The 13,694-nt window shown below is 40.6% G+C and overlaps 1 long non-coding RNA gene across 1 annotated transcript in view; it reads left to right on the forward strand.

Annotated features, from left to right (window-relative positions):
- Nucleotides 1-875: 875 nt before the first annotated feature.
- LOC123379031 overlaps nt 876-13,694 on the forward strand; it is a 29,426-nt gene continuing 16,607 nt past the window's right edge. Inside the window, exon 1 of the long non-coding RNA XR_006582955.1 lies at nt 876-1,490. This is a non-coding gene — a long non-coding RNA (uncharacterized LOC123379031). The remainder of the gene's footprint in view (nt 1,491-13,694) is intronic.

Raw genomic sequence — 13,694 nt, forward strand, 5'->3', positions numbered from 1 at the left:
AAAATTCCATTTAAATAGCATCAAAAAACAAAATACTATGAAATGAATTTAACAAAAGATATGCAAGCCTTTTACATAGAAAACTGAAAGACTGCTGAAAGAAACTGAAGAACTAACGGAGTTCTTGGAGCGATAAACCACACGAATACTGTCCACTATCCTCTAATTTGTATTAGGAGTCCACGCAATTGTCATCAAAAATCCCACCACCCTTTTGCAAAATTTGATGATCTGCTTTTAAAATTCATTTGCGAAAGCAAAGAAGCTATCCAAAGCACTCTTACAAAAGAAAAAGTTAAAGAACATTGCTACCTAACTTCAAGATATAACGTCGGTGTGACGTGAGCAAAATGACTACAGAAATTTCTAGCACTGGTCCTCCCCCAGGAACATCAATATGAACAACGAACTACCTGCACACAAGAATACCTTCACAAAAGCCAAGGATTCCAGATAAAGGATGACACCATTGGGGTGAAACATCAAAATAAAGCACCTTGAGGTGGGTAAGATACACACACTCTACACCCATCAGCCCTCCCCCTCCACTCCAGTGCGGGAGCCCAACAGAAGAGATAAGCTTCCTGTGTAAGGAGAACAAGGTGACCTTCCGACTCACTGCAGGAGGCCCCAGCGCGACACCAACTACCCCCACCCTACGTGGCACCCTAACAGGCTGCTGCAAACCCAGGCCTATCCACCCCTAGCACGTGCCAGCAGCCATGGCCCCAGGCAGTTCCTGAGGCCCCAGGCTCCCAGCCCACCGACTGCCAGCAACTCCTGTAGAAACAGGCTACTAGCGGCTCCTGGGACCCAAACTCCCCAGCTCACCACAGTGCCCCCGTGGCTCTCGCAGCAGGGGTGGCTCTCGCAGCAGGGGTGGCTCTAAGGAGCACGAGGTTCCTAGGGTGCTCCTGCTAACGCAAGCTCCAGTGGCAGTCTAGCGCCCAGCCACTCCTGGCCCTGGCCGGCTCCCGTAGCCCCAGCTCCCATGAGCCCCCGCGAACCCTGATCCCGGTCGCAGGCAGGCACCCACCAACCCATGCTTCCCACCTGGCGCACAGCTGGGCCCGCTACCCGGAACCCAGGCTTTTCACTCACCCCAGCTCCACGGAAGGTGCCAGGACCCGAGGCCCCCAACCCACTCAGTGGCAGGCCACCCCCTAGACCCAACCTCTGGGCTGGCACATTCACTCCCCCTACGCGTCTGCTTTCACTAGCCTCTGCTTTTCTTCTTCGCTCCACCTCCGGGTGGAGGTGAAACCAAAGCCGCACCTCCGCAGGGCGCTTTGGTAGCGGAAGAAGCTGGTGCTCAAGCCACTCTTCCTTTGTGTGTGCGATATACCCGAACAGTGGAATATTATTCAGCCTGATAACAGGAGGAAATTATCCCGTTTTGTGACAATACGTTGAGCAACCTGGAGGACATTGTGCCAAGTGAATAAGCCAATTACGGAAGGACAAATACTGCATGATTCCGCTTACATCAGGTATCTAAAACGATGAAACTCATAGAACCAGAAAATAGAATGGTGGTTGCCAGGGTGTGGGGTTGGTTAAATGAGGAATTGCTTTGTTGTTCATTAGGCATAAAATCACAGTTCGAGAGCACTGCTCTACAACATATTGCCTATACTTAACACTACATTGCCCACTTCCAAAGTTGGTAAGAGGGTCGATCTAATGTTAGGTGCTCCCAACAGAAACAAAACAAAACAAAAACGAGAAGGGCACAAGGAATGCTTGGAGATGATGAATATGACTATTACTTTGCGATGATGTTTTCTCAGGTGTATGCATGTTTTCAAATTCACCCGGTTGTATACATTGAATAAGTGCAGGGTTGTGGTTGTTTCAGTTTTGGTTGTTTGTTTGGTATATCAATTATAGCTCTGTGAAGATGTTTAAAATGAAGAAATGGGGCGCCTGGGTGGCGCAGTCGGTTAAGCGTCCGACTTCAGCCAGGTCACGATCTCGCGGTCCGTGAGTTCGAGCCCCGCGTCGGGCTCTGGGCTGATGGCTCAGAGCCTGGAGCCTGTTTCTGATTCTGTGTCTCCCTCTCTCTCTGCCCCTCCCCCGTTCATGCTCTGTCTCTCTCTGTCCCAAAAATAAATAAATGTCAAAAAAAAAAATTTTTTTAAATGAAGAAATAAAAATATTTAGAAATTTTATGGTAAAAAGTACTTTGGAAAAAATTAAACAGAGAAGAGGCATGGGAAGTTCTAGGTAGTGGGGAGAAGGACACTATTTTAAATAGGATAGTAAGGGACAATTTCATTGAGAAGTTCATACTGAGTAAAGTTTTCTAGCTCACTTTTCTGGCTTTTGTAACATCTTGGTTTCCCTCCTTTAACGTGGTTTCACTCAAGTTTTCCATATTGTTCTTAGTTACACCTTGCAAGATCTTGTTCTTCTGTTTACCTTTAAAAGTTAATATTCCTCAGATTTTGCCTTTAGCTCTTTTTTCATTCTGCATGCTTTTCCTGGATGATCTCCTAAATTTTTATGATTTCAAATATAGACATATATTTCCTAAACAAGACTGTGTCCAGGATCTCCTGGCCCATTATCCACTGTGGCTTACAGACTCTTCAAACTAAAAATGCATGAAAACAATTGCAACAATGTTCCTTCTAAGCCTTCTCCCTATTCTGTATTGCTTTTCTTATAATCACCAAAGGCCTGGAAGTCATTCTAAATTCTCCTCTGCTTCATTTCCAAAAATGAGACTGGAGGCAGGGAGAACAGCACAGGTAAGAGATGATAAGAACCTACCATGGACCAGCAGTAGTAGGGATGAAGAGGAAGGGACAGAGTTGAAAAAATATTATCGAGGTAGAGTTAACAGGTTTGTGACAGAATGGCCTTGAGCAAGTTTGGGTTTGGGTTACTTGGTGGGTGGAGAATTGAGCATAGAAGAGGAAGAACAGATTGACACTAGAATATAAAATTGTTTTGAATGAATTATTCTTGAGATATCTGTCAGTGAAATAGCCAGGTTAAAAAGTCTTGTAGTTTGCGAAGTACCTGGGTGACTAAGTTGGTTAAGCATCTGACTTTAACTCAGGTCATGATCTCGAGGCTCATGGGTTGGGGCCCCATGTTGGGCTCTGTGTTGTCAGCTTGGAGCCCACTTCGAATCCTCTGTGTCTCTCTCTGCCCCTCCCCTGTGTGCTCTCTCTCTTTCTGAAAAGTAAACATTTTTTTAAAACTATTTTTAAAAAAGTCCTGTAGTTTGCTAGATGCCTGACTTTGGGTTAGCACATAAATAGACTCTTGAGATAAGAATTCAAATGCAAGTAGTATATTTTGGAAGTGATCCTGGAAAACACCAATAGGTTAATGGGCAAGTGATGAAGGAAAAGTAAGGAAACCTATAAAATGTGCTTTGTTGAGCCAGTTATAACCACCAAAGTCAGGGGATTTAAAGTTTAGCACCACTGGTAAAACTTTAGAAGATGGTATAGAATATACCTTGGAGTTACCACAACCTACTGGTTAGATGCTGGGATTGTTAGCCACCAAATCTCCACCAGCACTGTTGGAGAGCCATTTCTGGAGCTGTTAACTCTCCCAGCTCTGCAGCACTGCTAGCTTACCCTAGGATGCACATTCTCTTGCAGACCTTCCCCCCACCAAAGAAAAGGTGTGGAGAGTAATAGGTGTTTCTTACTACTAAGTAGCCTTCACCATATAGAGGATAAATGCCAAGGTGATATGAGTGAGACAGTGATAGCATCTGCTATATAAAATATATAAACCTGGAGTACTGGAGAGATTTAGCTAGAGAAATAGGTTTGGAAATCTTTTTTTTTTTTTTTCAACGTTTATTTATTTTTTTTGGGACAGAGGGAGAAACAGAGCATGAACGGGCGAGGGGCAGAGAGAGAGGGAGACACAGAATCGGAAACAGGCTCCAGGCTCTGAGCCATCAGCCCAGAGCCCGACGCGGGGCTCGAACTCACGGACCGCAAGATCGTGACCTGGCTGAAGTCGGACGCTTAACCGACTGCGCCACCCAGGCGCCCCGGTTTGGAAATCTTTAGTACAGAGTTGGTCAAATTTATATCTCCAAAACAAGAAATTTACTGAACAGGTCAAATAACATCTCCAAATGTCAACTGAGGAGAGAGAAAGAAGATATGAGCTACTTACATCAGTGATCTGGAGGTCAAGGCAATATCCCTTAGAGGATGGAAAACTGAGTTTAGGGGACAGTATCTGAAGTGGACAACAGTGGGGGGGGAGGGCACTTGGGTGACTTAGTTTAAACGTCTGACTTTGGCTCAGGTCATGATCTCACAGGTCGTGAGTTCAAGCCCCACATAAGGCTCAGTGCTGTCAGCTCAGAGCCTGGAGCTTGCTTCCGATTCTGTGTCTCCCTCTTTCTCTGCCCCTCCCCTGCTCATGCTCTCTCTCTCTCTCTCTCTCTCTCTCTCTCTCTCTCTCTCTCTCTCTCTCTCAAAAATAAACAAACATTAAAAAATTTAAAAAAAATAAAGAGGATATTAGGTCTACTATAGAGATAGGCAACATTAAAAAAGGAAAGAGAAAAGGAATTGCTAACAACTCGAGGAAACGGGAAATTTCCATGGTGAGCTTGAGAGTGTCCAGGGAGAGTTATTTACCCTCCTAATAAGGATTGCATGCTGCTTGGGGGAGAGCACTGGATTCACCCCTCGGTGGAGCCCTGAGACACTGCATATTGCATAAATATGCAGTAGAGCTGGCATCATCAGAAATTCCAGTAGGAGCCCTCACAGCAGAAGAATTCCATCAAAAACCATGAAGTATGAGAGCAAGGCTAAACCAGTGATCTGATCCGAAAATATGAGAATTTATCCTCTAGTGACTGTAGTTAAGGGGAGAAATAATACTTCCTACGGATCACCCAGCAATTGGGGATGCTATAAGACATTGTAGCTTCTGTTTACTGGATATCTCGTGGTATGTGTTGATTTTTATTCTCTTTAGAATTGATTTCTTTCTACACCATTCAGTGTTCCCTAATAGGGTACACCCAATAGGGTGCATTTTTGGAGGATTTTTTTTTTTTTACCATTTCTGTGTAGGAGTTTGAGCCAAAATATTAAGACCTGAAAATATATTTGAGTCAGCCCCAAATATAACACGATCCCAGATTCTGTAGCCACCTTTGATGAAAATGTCCCATTAGCAAACATTTTGATCTGCTTAGAACTGGCCGTGGAAAGCCAACGGAGAATGTATTTAACCTGTGTTTTCGACGTGGAGGTCTCCAAGAAATCCCTGATACCATTTCACATATCCAGGTAGTTCACCAGGTTCAGACATCATCCCAACTCCAAAACAAGCCCCTGGTAATTTCAAATACTATGAGCCCCAGTGTGCAAACAGGGTGTATCAAAAAGCCAGCCACTACTATGGTAGTGAGAGTTATACAGTTGGAAGGAAATTGATCTTTATCCCATTTAAATTTTAAATATCTTAAGCTTCAGTCTTTGCAACTTTTACTCCTTCCATCCAGTTCTTTAAAAGAAAATGTCTAAGATTAGTGTCAATTGGAAAGTATTTGTATATCCTGGCTGTTAAGATGGAAAGTGTGAATTTACAGAAACTCTAATATGTAGAGAGATGGTGGTAAGTTTAGTAGAGTGATGGAGGGGCAGTAGATGAGAGTGGGGTGCCTATGGGACAGAGCCAAGAAAATGAGACTCACAGACTGAGAGTCAATTATGCTCAAATTTCACAGTCTCTCCACCTATGTGCCAAAGGCAACGTGTTAGATGCTGGGTGAAGTCTCAGCCAGGAAAAGAGAGCCTAGTAACGTGTTGCTGTGTTTAGTAATGAGGCTGGTGAGCATTTGGCCTTCATTTAGTTTTGCTGGCACATGCAGATAACACTATACCAAACCTAAACATAGTTCTAAAGTTAAATAATCTCCTGTTGAATTTTTAATAATCACTTTTTAGGGAGGATATAGATAGAAAAAAGCGACTGAAAATATAGACTTCTTTTTTCCATACCCCATCCCCACTGTCCAAAATATGGTCCATTAACCTGGGAGAAGTGGAGATGAGGAAATTAAGTCACCCTCTTGATCTTACCCTTAGACTGAAGTTTGGGGACAAAATCCATAAACAAGTACTTAGTGAACAGTACTTAAGTTTTCTTTTCTCTGTTGCCCTACCTTTTTCAGAAAAACTATTGGATCTTTTAAGAGTTGGGAAAAGAGAAGCAGTTAATTAGAGCTACTGGAAATTTAAAAAAAAAAAAAAAAAAAAGGGGCGCCTGGGTGGCGGAGTCGGTTAAGCGTCCTACTTCAGCCAGGTCACGATCTCGCGGTCCGGGAGTTCGAGCCCTGCGTCGGGCTCTGGGCTGATGGCTCGGAGCCTGGAGCCTGTTTCCGATTCTGTGTCTCCCTCTCTCTGCCCCTCCCCCGTTCATGCTCTGTCTCTCTCTGTCCCAAAAATAAATAAAAAACGTTGAAAAAATTTAAAAAAAAAAAAATTAGAGCTACTGGGAACTGCTTGAGGTCTAGGCCAACTGCCTCAAATTGACCTGTTTGTGGCTGGAAAGTTAGTTTGGCTCCTCCATGGTTTTGGTGCTTTTATAGACTTTGTTTTGTTTTTCATTCATATGATTTCATAAGCTCCAGAAAGTTAGTGCTGCTGGAAAAGACACGTGGCTATTAACTGCTTCCATTTTTCTAGAAGTGAGCTATTCCTCCTCCCCACCCTACCCCAGCCACAGGCATTAGTCTGCATCTCCATTGTCATCCCGCACAGCTCAGGAGCCACCTGCTAGCCAATTCTGTGAGCTCACCTCTTGGTTCTCACACTGAGGTCTTGCAGTAAGCTGTGCCAAGTCTAGAATAATCAGAGCTGCTTTGGGGAGCTACTTCACTGGGGTCACTGCTTTTCTAAAAATCAAAGTCTGCTGTGAAATATAGTGCGCAGTTAAGAAATAATATCCTACGGTCCCCAAACACATACCAGTGCCATTACACAACACTTATTTATGAAGCCCCTTTTGAACAATTATGGGATGGAGCCAGGGCAGGAGCTGTTGGAGAGAGCAAGCTGAGAACAAATGTTGGCAGTTTTATTTTAAAGTCACAAAACTATCGAAAGCAGCAACCGCTGTGTCAATCATTGAATATATCCCTCAAGGCAAATTGTTCTTCTTTTCTCTGTTTTTATATTAAATAACGGTGTGCTCATTCTCACTACTATCTAGCTATAATATTATACAATAACAAGAATGATATTAATTCTCAGGAGTATTTTAGTATGTCTGAGCAGTGGGAACCTAAGAAGATAACAAGAACCTTTAAAGTTTACCAATGGATTATTCCTTTTATATAAAATTACCAAAAAAGAATTTTCTAAAGGCTACCTATAAAGCAGTGCATATATGGATAATAGAGAGCCTTCCAGAAACCCATATTATAATTATAATTAAAGTAAACAGTGTATGACTTCAGGATCCAGACTATCATGTCTAAATTACAGCCTCATCAACTGTATTATATCTTGTATCATGAAAAATGAAGGTGCTAACATCCAGGAGTTGGTCAGCAGGGAGGTTAGTGTAAAGGTAGTATAAAGTAAGAGTTTGTTCTGTGTATTTCCAGCTCTGTCCAGAAAAGAGAAATCCTGGACAAAGGACCCATATCCATTATTCTTGGTAGGTCTTATATAAGTGCATAGGCTGATGGCACCAGATATTAAGATCTTCCAAAGAACTCACTTTTTAAAAATTCCATGCTTACCTGATTCCACTCCTTTTGCCAGAAAGCAGGGGGAGATATGAAGTAGGCAGGGGGAGTTGGGGGAAGAGGATTTGCTGTGGAGAGAATTATTGGAAATGCTGAATGAAAGCAAGACAAAGAAACAAGTCCAATACTCAGGATCAAGCAGAGGAGCAAGGTTCATAAGCCAGAGAAGGGAATCTAAACTAGTCTGTAGGGACATCTGGGTGGCTCAGCCGGTTAAGCATCTGACTTCGACTCAGGTCATAATCCCACGGTTTGTGAGTTAGAGCCCTGCATTGGGTTCTCTGCTGTCAGCGCAGAGCCCTCTTCAGATCCTCTGTCTCCCTCTCTCTCTGCCCCTCCCCCAAGTGCTCTCTCTCAAAAATAAACATTTAAATAAATAAAGTAGCCTTTAAAAAATAATAGAACAGCTGTAAGTAGACACTAGGCCCAATTACAGAGCCAAAGATAGGGAGCCCTGGGCAATAATGACCTGTGGAAAAAAGGGAGCCAATAAAAACAGAAAACAAAACAACCTGAGCAGGTGAGTAAGAGGAAGAACATGGAAAAAGATAACTTCTGAGGCATTTGATGCTGTCTGAACTGGTTTTGAAATATTCCCTCTAGCTGGATGTGAGGAAAATATGCAGGATCTGATCAGGAAGGGCCAAGAGTGCCTAAATTAAGAAGTTTTCATTTTATTTTAAAAGATACGAGGCACTTCTGAAGGATTTTAATTTTTGAAGTGGCATTATCAGTTGAGTAGAATGTCAACAAGCAGAAATGAAATAAAAGCTATATATCAGAAAAAAATGGTACACTTAAAGTTATTATCATTTAGTAATAAACCAAATGCAAAGGAAAAAAGCAATGGAAGAAATACATACTTACTCCAGTTACTTAGCTAGATTTTTAACTTACTCAGGATGTAATGTAATGAGAACTGACCCAGGTCACCTCTGTTCCATCTTAAAGCAAAAAGTTTGTGGCAAAAGTTATACCAGAATTTTATTATTCATCACTTGTCTACTTCTTGCTCTTCTCTTTCAGTCACAGCCATCACAGGTTAGCGAGGCCAAATCCTTTCACTGGTTGTCCTCATATTCCAATAGCATATTGTGGTTTAGGGCCTGTCCTTTATAATCAAGGAAGAAAAACAATGAGGAAAAGTGATTCATCTGAATTGTTTCTTAAAATGTATAATTTGGAAGAGACTCTGACTTTATGGTGGGATTTGATGCCTAAATCCTGTCACTCCTGTCTGCCTCCAAGCTGCTAGCTGAGAGACATCTGCAAGAACCAGATTACATAGTAATTGCCAGCTCTTATTGACTGTTCCATGAAGCAGGCATTGGAAAGAAAGGGTGGAACTGGTTTCTAGATTTTGGGGGATCTTTCATGTGGTCCAATGAATGCCAGTATCTGAACAATCAGATCAGCTCTTCCTCTCCTGGAGGGAGGAGACAGTGGGGGGAGGTGGAGAAGAAGCAGAAGTCCTCACTCCTATACCTCCCCCTGCAGGCATGGGAAGTAGAGAACCCCTTCTCTGTAGAAATAGGAAGAGGAGGAAGACAGAGCCCTCCTTTCCCAGTAGTGATCAGCATTAGCAAGTCACAGTTTTACCTTAGACGAGAAATAATAACTGGCAAAACAATACTTGTCTAGGAGTAATGAGTTATGTCTAAGCAGGGAGTTGTAAAATATCTAAGGAGTCCTGCACTGTTAACAATTAACTTAAAAAAAAAACTAGCAGGAAAGATGGGATACACTTAACTAGATTTGTAAGTGGTGTGAAAAAATTTTAAGAGTCTCTTTTCCACTCACATGTTTTCACAAATCATCAGAAAATATACTTTATGCTGAAATATTTATTTTGGAAAATGAGAAACATGGGAAAAATAATTTACAACCATTTTATCTTTTTACAAGGTAGACATACTACTTTAGATTTTACTGAGTAAAAAGTAGATGATCTTCTGTAAAAAAGGATAAAGGGCATATACATGTACACATAAGTGTCCAAATAAGTCATGCTTCAAACTACTTTTTACCTAAAAAATTTTAGATAATTTGGTAATCCTGATTATAATTACTTCAGTTTTTCAGTTGACTTTATAAAAATGGTTCTATTGGTAAATGACTTTCTCCTTAGGCAGATTATTCATGAGTTGCCACTGAACTGTATCCCACCTCCTTGTAACTAATAGCACATATTTATAAAGCTGACTAGAAAGGAAAACACAGTCTATGGTATTAGGACATTTTCCTCTGCATGAGAAAAATTGTCCTACTAACGGAATCAAACCAGACTGAATGAAGATTAGACCTAGACTCATTAACACCATATTTTAACGTAGTAGAGTAAATAGTTTAATACATATTTAAGAATTGTGCCTGTTTAAGAGGATTCATAACAGAACTTTGTCACTGTATTCGATATCTATGTGGTTATGGTACATGAAATAGCTCAAATGTTTTGGTCTCATCCTGTTTAGTTTACTCAAATTGATTTGGCCATAACTTAAACATGATTATATCTCTTGGTGATCTAATCCAGTCTCATTATTTTAAATATTTCCTGTATGCTGTCAATTCCCAAACATGCCTCTCCAACCTAGACCTCTCCCCCCGAACTCCAAACTCATACATGACAAGCACCTACTTAACATCTCTTCTTGAATGACTAATAGACACTCCAGACTCAATACACCTTCTCCCCAAACTTCTTCTATCTTTAGCCATACCCAAATCTGTTGATAGAACATTATTTGCCTAGTGGCTGAGGCCAAAAAACAAGGGGTCATCTTCGCCTCTTCTTTTTCATTTACATCCTGCTTTCAACTAACCAAATCCTGTTGGTTCCACCTCCAAAATATGTCCAGGATCTGACCACTTCTCATCATTGTAATTGCCATCACCTAGTTAAAACCACCATACTCGCTTGCCTAAATTATTTCAGGAGCCTTTACTTGGTGTTCCTTCAGGCAACATTTCCCTCAAACTCTGCATTAGCTTCCCATTTAACTCAGAGTAAAAGCCAAATTTATCATTGAGTTTAATTGGGGGAAAGAAATTATTTGACTTTCTTCCACTAACTAAACTAAAACATTATCACCTTCGTATTTGGTACCTGACAAAGTTTTTAATTCCCTTCAGCACTATTTGCATTTTTACAAAGTCATGGTCATAATAAAGGAAAGTTGGTGGGCAAGAAGAAAGCCTTTTCCCTCATTCTAAGAGAATTCATGAAGCATTCTGTATATGTAAGTATCATTGTACTTTACAGACAAAGAAGTATAATTTTTATTTGTATATCATTCTCACTGATGTGACAGCTCCTCCAGAGCAGAACCTATTTTCTTTGTCCTTTCTATCTCTAGTATCTGGCACCTAATCTAACAGTAATGACACTCAGTAAAAGCTTAAGAAATAATAGAAAAATTAATAAATGGTTAATTGGAGGCAGAGTGACAGGGAGAAGAGATCATAAAATTTGAAGTTTGAGTGAGTTTCTGTTCTACTAACAATATAAACTTGGCCATGATATATAAAAATGTATATGTGTGTGTGTGTGTGTGTGTGTGTGTGTGTGTAGATGTAAGTATAGATATAGACAGATATAAATATAGATATAGATATATCATGCCAGCTCCTTGCTCAAGACGAAGTACTTTGATTTGGATTTGACATCAAAAATAAAGACAAGGGGCGCCTGGGTGGCTCAGTCGGTTAAGCGTCTGACTTCAGCTCAGGTCACAATCTCACGGTCCGTGAGTTTGAGCCCTGTGTCGGGCTCTGGGCTGATGACTCAGAGCCTGGAGCCTGCTTCCGATTCTGTGTCTCCCTGTCTCTCTGCCCCTCCCCCGTTCATGCTCTCTGTCTCAAAAATAAATAAACGTTAAAAAAAAATTCAAAAATAAAGACAACAAAAACAAAAATAAACAAGTGGGACCACATCAAACTAAAACTAAAACATTTCTGCCGAGCAAAGGAAACCATCAGCAAAATGAAAAGGCAACCTACAAATGGGAGAAAACATACATATCTGATAATATATATCCAAAACGTATATCCAAAATATATAAGGAATCCATACAACTGAATAGCAAAAAGAATAAATAACCCAATTAAAAATTGGCAAAGTACCTGAAAAGACATTTTTCCGAAGAGGACAACAGATGGTCAACAAGCACATGGAAAGGTGCTCAATATCACTAATCATCAAGGGAATGCAAATCAAAACCACAGTGAGAGATCAATGCACACCTATTAGGATGTCTGTTATCAGAAAGACAAGAGATAAAAAATACTGGCAAGAATGTGGAGAAAAGAGAATGAACCCTTGTGCACTGTTGGTAGGAATGTAAATTGGTACAGCCACTATGGAAAATAGCATGAAGGTTCCTCAAGAAATTAAAACTAGAACTAACATATGATCCAGAAATCCCAGTTTTGGGCATATAGCCAAAGGACACAAAATCATTTTCTTGAAGAGATATTTGGATTTCCATGTTCACTGCAGCGTCATTCACATTAGCCACCGTGTGGAAACAACCTAAGGTATCCATCGATGGATGAACAGATACATACGTATATAATAGAATACTATTCGGCCTTCAGAAGAAGAAGGAAATCCTGTCATTGGTAACAACATAGATGAACCTGGAGAGCTTTGTGCTAACCTAAATTAAGCCAGAGAGACAAAGACAAATACTGCATGGTATTATTTATATGTGGAATCTAAGAATAGTTAAACTCATAGAAACTAAGTAGAAGACTGGTTGCAAGGGCTGGGGGTCAGGAGAAATAAGGAGAGGACAATTAAAGGGCACAAACTTTCAGTTAAATTATCCACTGCTTTTCAAAAGTTCACATTTCACCAATTTGCTTTTAAAAGAGCCCCACATTACTATCTGTTCTCTGCTAACTGGAAGAAATTTGAAGGGGATTTTTGCTTTTACCAAAAAAAGGCAAAAAGTGAAATAGCATTGATTTGTTTTGGTCAAAAACATGGTTGAAAAAAATCCTTGTTGAAAGAAAAATAACCCAATATTCTTGTGGCTGATTGGAGAATGGATAGACTTACTCCTTGTATGTTTTCTTACCCTTTCATATGGATGTAAAAGAAAATATACAGTGGATGATTCAGAGGATTCTGGATATGTATACAACACAATCCAGTTGAGTTATCAGATACAGTAGAGAGAATTCTTGGGATGGGAAAATCAGAGATTACTGAATTTGGTTAAAATACTTTTTCGGACCAGAGTCTTATGGGAAATGAGTATAGATGAAATGAAAATTAGTTGATGGAGAACTTTAAAGACAACAGAGCAGTAGCGGTCCCTAAAGGGCTGTGTTACTGTCAAAGCTTCTAGTATGAAAAATGTAAGTAGCATGGTCACCAGCAGTTAAGAGTAAATACCCATTTGGGAATTGACAGAACATCCTTATGGCTCTGGTTTACATGAGACCTTTATGGTGTACCTAAACCTTTAAAGAAAAGCTGAATTGATGAATGGAGGATCAACATGGTTCTAGAAAACTGAACCTGGCAGCACCACACACAGTCTGTGGTCCTAAATCCTAGACCTAGATACTACTATATGTGGACTATCAAATTGATTTACAGAATAAACAATTTTTAAGATATAACCCTCAAGAACTATTAATGTCCTGTAAGCTATTAAACTTGTTTTCTAAAGTTCTGATTAGCAAAGCTCTAGAGGAAAATAGTCTTCTAGAAACTTCTGACTGGAGATCTTACAGCCTTCACAATCAAGATGCAGTGAGAGTAGAGGTAGGGGAGGAAGCGCAGGATTATTTTTTAATCACAAGAATGATGAACTTGAAATTACAAGCAACAAATCAGCAGTTGAGTGATACGTATCAAAGACTTGTTAGAGCAAAACATTAATTTCCCAGGAGGAGCATGAAGCTAAACTCAGAGCACAGAATT

The sequence above is a fragment of the Felis catus genome, chromosome C1, assembly GCF_018350175.1.
Source record: "Felis catus isolate Fca126 chromosome C1, F.catus_Fca126_mat1.0, whole genome shotgun sequence".
NCBI lineage: Eukaryota > Metazoa > Chordata > Mammalia > Carnivora > Felidae > Felis > Felis catus.